Source organism: Trichechus manatus, unplaced genomic scaffold (assembly GCF_000243295.1).
Source record: "Trichechus manatus latirostris isolate Lorelei unplaced genomic scaffold, TriManLat1.0 scaffold00010, whole genome shotgun sequence".
NCBI classification, from domain to species: Eukaryota; Metazoa; Chordata; class Mammalia; order Sirenia; family Trichechidae; genus Trichechus; species Trichechus manatus.
The window spans coordinates 4,965,445-4,974,076 of NW_004443946.1; positions in this window are offsets into that span (position 1 = coordinate 4,965,445).

The window sequence follows — 8,632 nt, forward strand, 5'->3', positions numbered from 1 at the left end:
GTCTTTGATCTTCATCAGTAAGCGCTTCAAGTCCTCTTTGCTTTCAGCAAGCAAGGTTGTATCATCTGCATATTGCAGGTTGTTAATGAATCTTCCACCAATCCTGATGCCACATTCTTCTTCATATAGTACAGTTTCTCAAATTACTTGCTCAGCATACAGACTGAAGAAGTATGCTGAAAGGCTGCAACCCTGATGCACACTTTTCTTGATTTTAAACCACACTGTGTCCCCTTGTTCTGTTTGAACAACTGCCTCTTTTGGTCTATATTCCGCACGAGCACAATTAAGTGTTCCGGAATTCCCATTCTTCACAATGTTGTTCATGGTTTGTCATGATCCACACAGTCGAATGCCTTTGCATAGTCAATAAAATCCAGGTAAACATTTTTCTGGTATTCACTGCTTTCAGCCAAGATCCATCTGACATCAGCAATGATATCTCTCATTCCATGCCCTCTTCTGAATCTGGCTTGAATTTCTGGCAGCTCCTTGATGTACTGCTGCAACTGCTTTTGAATGATCTTCAGCAAAATTTTACTTGTATGTGGTATTAATGATATTGTTTGATAATTTCTGCCTTCTGTTGGATCATTTTTCTTTGGAATGGGCACAAATATGGATCTCTTCTAGTCAGTTGGCCAGGTAGCTGTCTTTCAAATTTCTTGGCATAGATAAGCGAGCACCTCCAGTGCTGCATCCTTTTGTTGAAACATCTCAGTTGGTATTCTGTCAATTCCTGGAGCCTTGGTTTTTGCCAATGCCTTCAGCTTGGATTTCTTCCTTCAACACCATCAGTATACACACACACACACACACACACACACACACCCCACACACACACACGCTTCACTGGTTTTCTCCTCTAGAAAACCCAGCCTGAGACAATATACAATCAAGGAAAATAAAACACTATTTATCAAGGAAAATTACTTATTTTCATCTTTAGAGTTAAGGTGATAAATATATTATTGTAATACTTTTCTATGGATATTCCTTTTTCTAACTTGCCAGATAAGTCATAGATTTTTCTTCAAGACATTTTTTGGGGGGGCAATAGGGAAGGGAATATCTTTCTTATAGCCTTATTTATATAGACATAGGTAATAGACAATATAATTTAAAGTATATTATCTCTGTTTCAAAAACAAACAAAAACAAAAACCCATCCCTTAGTAAGAAATATCTTTGACATTGGAATGCAAATAGCAGGATTGTTGACTAACCTATTGCACACCTCTGTGTATGGAACACTGTGCAAGGAGTAATTAAAAAGAATGTATTGGCACAGAAAGATCTTTAAGAAATACCAGTAAGTGAAAACAGCAGGTTAAGAATAATGATCTATGGTTTGATCTCATTCTTACATTAAAAGTACTAACAAATCCCCATTCTGCACAGGTATTTATATATATTCATCTGTTTTTGTTGTTGCTGGGTACCATTGAGTCGACTCTGACTCATAGCAACCCCATGTGACAGAGTAGAACTGCATCATAGGACTTCCTGGGCTGTAATCATTCTGGAAGCAGATCACTAGTTCTTTCTTCCACAGAGCCGCTGGATGGGTTTCAATCACCAACCTTTGGTTAGCAGCCAAGCACTTAACAATTGCACTATCAAGGCTCCTACATACATGTAAATCTGTTGGTAAAAGTCTGCAAGGATAAGCTCCAAACTACCCACATGGTAATCTCTGTGGGGTATGTAAAATGGTGGGGAGGAAACAAAAATGGACCTTGAGTTGTATATTATTTGAACTTTATATGATTATCGTATATTTGTATTTTACTTGTGTAATTAAAACAGCTTTCAAAACAAGGAAAGTAATATTATTTAACATTGACCACTCCTACCTACTTTAGAAATGTCTCTTCTCCAAATAGCCTTCTCCTTGTATGACTATGTTAATCTGGCTAATCTGTGTACATGAATAAAATCACTATGTACAGGTGCCATAAAAACCACATGTGGATTGCAGACAGACTTTCTAGGTTCAGTTCTCAATCCAGTCGAAGACTATCTTTATGAGCTTCGAGTTTCAGATTCATCATCCCTAACATGGAAATAATACTTGCCTTGCTTGGTTGTGGTGAGGATTACTTAAGACAGAATGAGATAATGTATATTATGCAAGGGCACCTCCCACCATTGCTGGCAGCAAATGAGTTATATGACAGAAGACCTATATTTCAAAAAATTTCCTTTTTTTTTGCCCTTGATTTCTTTTTATCTGTAAGTCTTATAAATTGGAATCAGTAGTATCAACATCTAAAGTACCTTATTTGTTTACATTTTCTCTCTAGTCTTGTGATTCTTCAGTTGCTTAACCCTGTTCCTCTCAGAACTCTTGGACAATCTACACAGGAGTCAGGGAAGGGATTGAGCAGGGCCTGTAATCACCCATGTTCTCTTCTCCAGAACTATCCATAGACACTTCTTGGCTCCTCTACCTTGGTGTGACCTCTGGGAGAGCCCATAGACCTGAATTCTAGGTCACATGGAGTTGTTGTTGAAACTCTGCCTTCTTCCCTACTTGATACTGCTTAGTTTGATTATTGTAATTGTAACGGTCAGGGGATAGTTCCAGAAATGGTCTGTGCAGGCTTGTTGTTGGAGGTATAGCTTTAGAAAAACCCATGAGAAAGGTCTGAATTGCTCACTGATTTCTTCCATCCATTATACTGTCTGTCACTAGAACTTGCTGCCTGATAAAGGATGCTAATGTACATGAAACTCTATATAAAATTGATATCACACAAGAACAGCTACAAACTCATTTTCAAATTGAACAGAGGCATCCTTTTAAAGAAATTTTTGTCTTTCCACAAAAATCAGAAGGTATCGGCCTTAAGAATTAGGGGACTTCCGTTTTCAAAAGTGCTGTCTTTTTAAAAAATTTTCCTCAGTGTCCATGAAACATGAGGAACAATTTTATCAGCCTCCTTAAAATTACTATGCCAGCCATTTTTAATAGTCCTGCTTCAATACAAAGACAGACTACCATAATGAGGCTTCCTTAACTTTGGTTTTACCCCAAGGACAAAGAGTCTTCTGATACATATTTTTTTAAAAATATTGCAGCCTTCTTAGAAGATGCCTTTCCCTAAAGAAACACAAATATTTTTTTCTTCTTTCAACGAAATAACTGAATAATAATCTGTTTAATTGGCAATAACATTGAGCAAAAACTCATTTTTCCTCCCAAATTGGTTTTACTTACTTCCTATGTTTTAACCATGTTCCCCAGAATTTACTAAGGACATAGTAATGTAACGATGGTTTACCCTTTCTCCATCTAAGACTTGCTACTGAAAAAATTTGTCCAGACCATCAGCTGTACTCAACAATGCTGTCGTAGTTGGGTGCCATGGAGTTGATTCCGACTCATATTGAACCATGTGACAAGGTAGAACTGCCCCATAGGATTTTCTAGGCTGTAATCTTTACAGGAGTAGATTCCTAGGTTTTTCTCACAGAGCTGCTGGGTGGGTTTGAACTACCAACATTTCGGGTAGCAGCTGAGTGCTTAACATGCATGACACTTTTTACCTATTAGTGCCACCAGAGCTCCTTCAAATAACTACAGGGCTGACTGTCTTTTAATTACTTACTACTATTGCATTGACAGGAAAATAGAATATTTGGCTTATAGGAACGCTCTTTTCCACTGCTCTGCGGGAGAAAGATGGGGCAGTCTGCTTCCCGTGAAGATTTACAGCCTTGGAAACCCTATGAGGCAGTTCTACAGTGTCTATAGGGTTATGAATCTGAATACACTCAACAGAAATGGGTTTGGTTTTTTGGTTTTGGCTCTCTTTTTCCCATTGTAGGTAGGTACAGTTGGCCTTGCTGGTTCCAGCTGTCCTTGGCAGTACCCTTCACAGCAATGGAAGGAAAAATGTTGGTACTATAGACAAGATCAGGGAAAGCATGTGGCTTCAAGATGTGTAGCTAGTGGTAGCATGTGGGAATGAAGGAGTAGGAAAAGTATGGGACAGGAAACTGGGAAACCTGGCTTCTAGACTCAGCTCTGCCACTAATTCACCATGTGACCTCTAGCAACTCTTTAACCCCCACAGGCTCTGACTTTTTTCCTCTGTAATAGGAGGAAATTGGGCTAAGGTTATTTCTAGCAATAACCTTTTATGATTGTTTTCCCTACCCCAAAATTCAGCATACATAACTGCATAAGTTTTTTTGGTCCTTTTCCAAATGGGAGCATCTAGCATGCCACTATTAGCATAATCCAAGATGTAGGTTATTAAATTTTGATATATTGTGTTAACCCAAAGGAAACTAAAGCTACTGAAATGGTGGGAGTGTTCTTGGGGTGGAGGATGGTGATAGTTGATATGGCTTAGAGACTGCTTAGGTGATCTTTATCTCTTTTTTCTATACTTCTCTCATTTTTTTCACTATTGTCTTATTTTTGTGTTTTGTATTATTTAAGATTTCTCTTCTAACCCTGACTCTTCTTTTCTTTACAATGTTCAGGCTTTAATGTTTCTTCAGAGGAATATTCAGAATTCTGGGTCTGAAAGAAAATGTTGCATTATAACTCTGGCTAACTGAAATGTAATCCCAGCCAACTTCATTCATCAGTGTACGCTGGGCAAAGCCTTTCAAGTGTGCATGTGGGTGGCACTGCTCCTGCAGGAGTTCCCGGCACTGGTGTCCCAGGAATAGGATCCTTACACATGTGATCCAAGTACAAGTGACTCACATGGTATGAAGTAAAGGCACTTGATTTGCTTCCTGTCCATGCCCAGTTTGTGACATATCTTGTTGTTGCTTAATGTTTTTATAGCTATTTGGTCAAATTACAACTTGTCATATTAACCAATGTAGTGAAGCCATATTTTGGGCCACATATGCAATTACATAAGAAACGTACCCTTTTTGTTCCTGTCTTAGGGAGAAATGGTGGTATGTGTGTGTGTGGAGGGGGGGAACTGATGGATCTATATATATCTATGAGATAACTGTGCTTCATAGGGTTTTCATGGAAGCAGATCTCCAGGCTTGTCTTCAGAGGCACCTCTAGGTGGGTTTGAATTGCTAAACTTTCAGCTAGTAGTCAAGAGCGTAACCATTTGTGCCACCCAGGGACCCAATTCAATCCATATCAGATAGAATCCAAAAAAAAAAACCTGACTGCTGTTGAGTCAATTCCTACTCATAGTGACCCTGTAGGACGGAGTAGAACTACTCCATAGGATTTCCAAAGCCATAAATCTTAATGGAAGCAGATTGCCACATCTTTCTCCTATGGAGTGGCCGGTAGCTTTGAACTACTGACATTTCAGTTAGCAGCCAAGTGCTTAATCACTTCTCTACCATGGTTCTTCATCAGATAAGTGAGTGTTTTCCAAAGTCCAATACTGTTCATAATAATAGCGATATTGTAAGAGGGATGATGGTGCCTGGTGCTTCTATTTTCCTTTTCCTCTCTCTCTCTCTTTTTTTTTTAGTACCTTCTCTTCCCTGAGGTGCTTCTATTAGCCTGGTCTCTTCTGCCTTAGGGGTAAAAACTGAGATAAATTTATTCATATTAAAATTCCCTGTCTTTAAATTTTAAAAGAGGACAGTAGGGATAGGCTAATATTTAATACAAAGGAACAGATCACTATTGGTGGAATTTAAGATAATTGTAACTAGTAACAACTTACTGTCCAGTCACTTCTGACTCAAGGCGACCCCTGGTGCATCGGAGCAGAACTGTGCTCCACACGGTTTTCAATGGCTGATTTTTCAGAAGTAGATAACCAGGCCTTTCTTCTGAGGTGCCACCAGGTAAACTTGAACCAGCAGCTGGGTGCTTTAACAGTTTACATTACCCACGAATGAGGTTTTTACATTTTTCTCATTACTGGAGTAACTACTATGTGGTTCAGGGTCAAGGAGTGGGTATTTTCTCCCTCTTCCTTGAAAGGTTGAGACAAATCAGGTAAGGGAGGGACAACTTGGAGAAGGGAAGCAGCCCCCTGAGGCAGAAGTGGCCTGTGAGGGTGTTTACAATGCTGTGAGGGGCCGAGGTGCAGAGCAGCAGTTGGGAGGAGCTAATCAGAGACAGGTGTCAAACCGCTTGGCACACTGGTGTGCTAGGACAGGTTGAGGAGTATGGAGAGCACTACGGATTTCCCAGGTGAGCTCTAAAACAGGGAACAGGAAAGGCCATTTGCTTTATGTGGTGCTTGGCACGCGCTGTAGGTATAAAGATACTGAGCCAACTAAATAGAGGTTCCTGAAGATATGATGAGGGAAGTGGTCTCTCTCTAGTGTCTTTGGAAAATCCAAAGCATGCAAGTGTGCTTTTCTTTCTTTTTGAAATATAGTCAGAATTAGTTTTCAAGAGTAACTATTTGGAATATTCCTTAAATGTCAAGCAAAGTACATCTGGAATAATGGCTTTCAGATGTAGCTTTTTGTTACTTATATTCTCAGTGAAAAAGTTGAAAACAGTCTTACATCTAAGATATTCCAGCATAGTTGGATCCTTTCATTCCACCCTTGGCCGAGCAAAGTGGGCCAGGGCCAGTGCAAACAGAATCACCTGGAATCATTCAGGCTTTATAGACGTGATCCCTCTGTCCTGCCTGACCTGTCCACACCTGGATCAATTTCTTCTTCCTTGACTTAGCTTGTCTCCTTGCATCTGTATCTGTTTAGCCAATCTTCCAGGTGATTGGCCTGATTCTTGTCCTTGGCATCATTCTCCTGCCTTTCTGATCAGAGGTCTTCACTCTTAATTGATGCTATGGGTTGAACTGTGCCTCCCACCCCCACACCGCACCAAAGATATTGAACTCCTAACCGTTAGTACTTGTGAATGTGACTTGATTTGAAAATAGCATCTTTGCAGACGTGATTTGTTAACATGAAATCACACTGCAGTAGGGTGGACCCTAATCCAATATAACTATTGTCCTCGTAAAAAGAAAACAGAACAGAAACAGACACACAGAGAAGAATGCCATTTGAAGACACAGACACAAGACAGCCATGTGAAGACAGAGACAGACATTGGAGATATGCTGCTACAAGCCAAGGAGTGTCTGGGGCTACCAGAAGCTGGAAGAAGCAAGCAAGGATCTTCCCCTAGAGACTGCAGAGAAAGTGTGACCCTGCCAACATCCCGAATTTGAACTTCTAGGCTCCAGAACTATAAGACAATAAATTTCTGTCATTTTAAGTCACCCACTGCGTGGTAATTTATTATGGCAGCCCTGGAAAATGAATACAATTGGATTCTGGATGCAGGTGCCAAGCCCTAGGACCTTCCCTTGGGATGTTATTGCCCAGAACTTTTAGGGCTCTTAAGGTGATGGGGGTCAGGGAGTAGAACCCAAACATAAACGTTTAAGCTATAATTTAAGTTTTCCCACTTGTCTGCAGTTATTGAGAAAGATACTGTATTTTGCATTTTAAATGTAACTCTACAGAAACTTATTTTCAGTAAGTTTATTTGCAATCCTACTATCACTAATGGCTAGTTCACTGAAATAAAATAAGTAACAATTTTCTATGCTTCCATACTTTTCAGGTGACAAACCAGCAGAGCACCCTTTCAGAATCAGGTGAATCTTAAGAATGATTAACAAAAGGGATTATTGGCTGAAGGTTAACAAAGCTTGCTTGGCTCTTCTGAGGTGAAGCGAGAGTTAAGATGAGTCAACTTCACACCAAGGAGGAATTGGAGGCACTGAAACAAATGCAAACACTCTGCCTGGCTTTGGATTTTGGAAAAAATGACAGGAACAAACAAGCTAGCCAAACACTCAAGAGTCCTTGATGGCTTGGTCCTGAGAAACACTTCAGGACAAAGATTAATTGGAAAGAAGGTTTCACAAACACCGACCTAGTCTTGCAAAGAGCAGTTTTACCTCCTCCATAGCAAGGGGCATATTGACACAGTGGCTGGAGCCTAGGTTTTGGAACCAGACAGGCCCGAGTTTGAATCCTGGTCCCTCTGTCTACCAGCTGCATGCCCTTGTGCAAATTCCCAAATCTTTCTCAGTTTCAGTTTTCTTCAACCCTAAGACAAGAATCGTATTACTTATCTTAGAGGTTATTGTAACGATTAAAGATAATGCATATAAATCTCTTGGTCAATACATAATTGCACTTATTTCATCAAGGAAGGTAAAATTCTAGTGAATTCCACATTTGGCAGGCTCATTATCTGGTTATGATGGATAATACGATATATTCCTGGATTTGAAAGTGCAGCTCACGATTGCCAACATGCTCCATAGAGGCCTGTTTTCAGAGTTGCCTTATTTTTGCCAAGTAGAGATAAATGCTGATGGAAACTGTCACTTGTCACATTCCCAGCAGCTGGGCATCTCCCTAATCTCTCTGTTCCTCTCCAAGCAGGACTATCAAGGAAGGCAAATCAAGAGCCCAGACAGCAAGGGACTCTGGCATTGTTTCTCTGCCCACTCATCATTTCCTCTCAGAGAGATGTGTCAGACGCTCTGAGCTAACTTGGAAGAACAGGCCAGAGGAGCCCAGATACTTTAACATGACATACCTCTACACATTAGTTTGAAGCAGAAGTTTATTTGTATGATAAATATTACCACTTAAGCGTGGTCATGGCCAAAACTAATCATAGTTTTAATTTGTA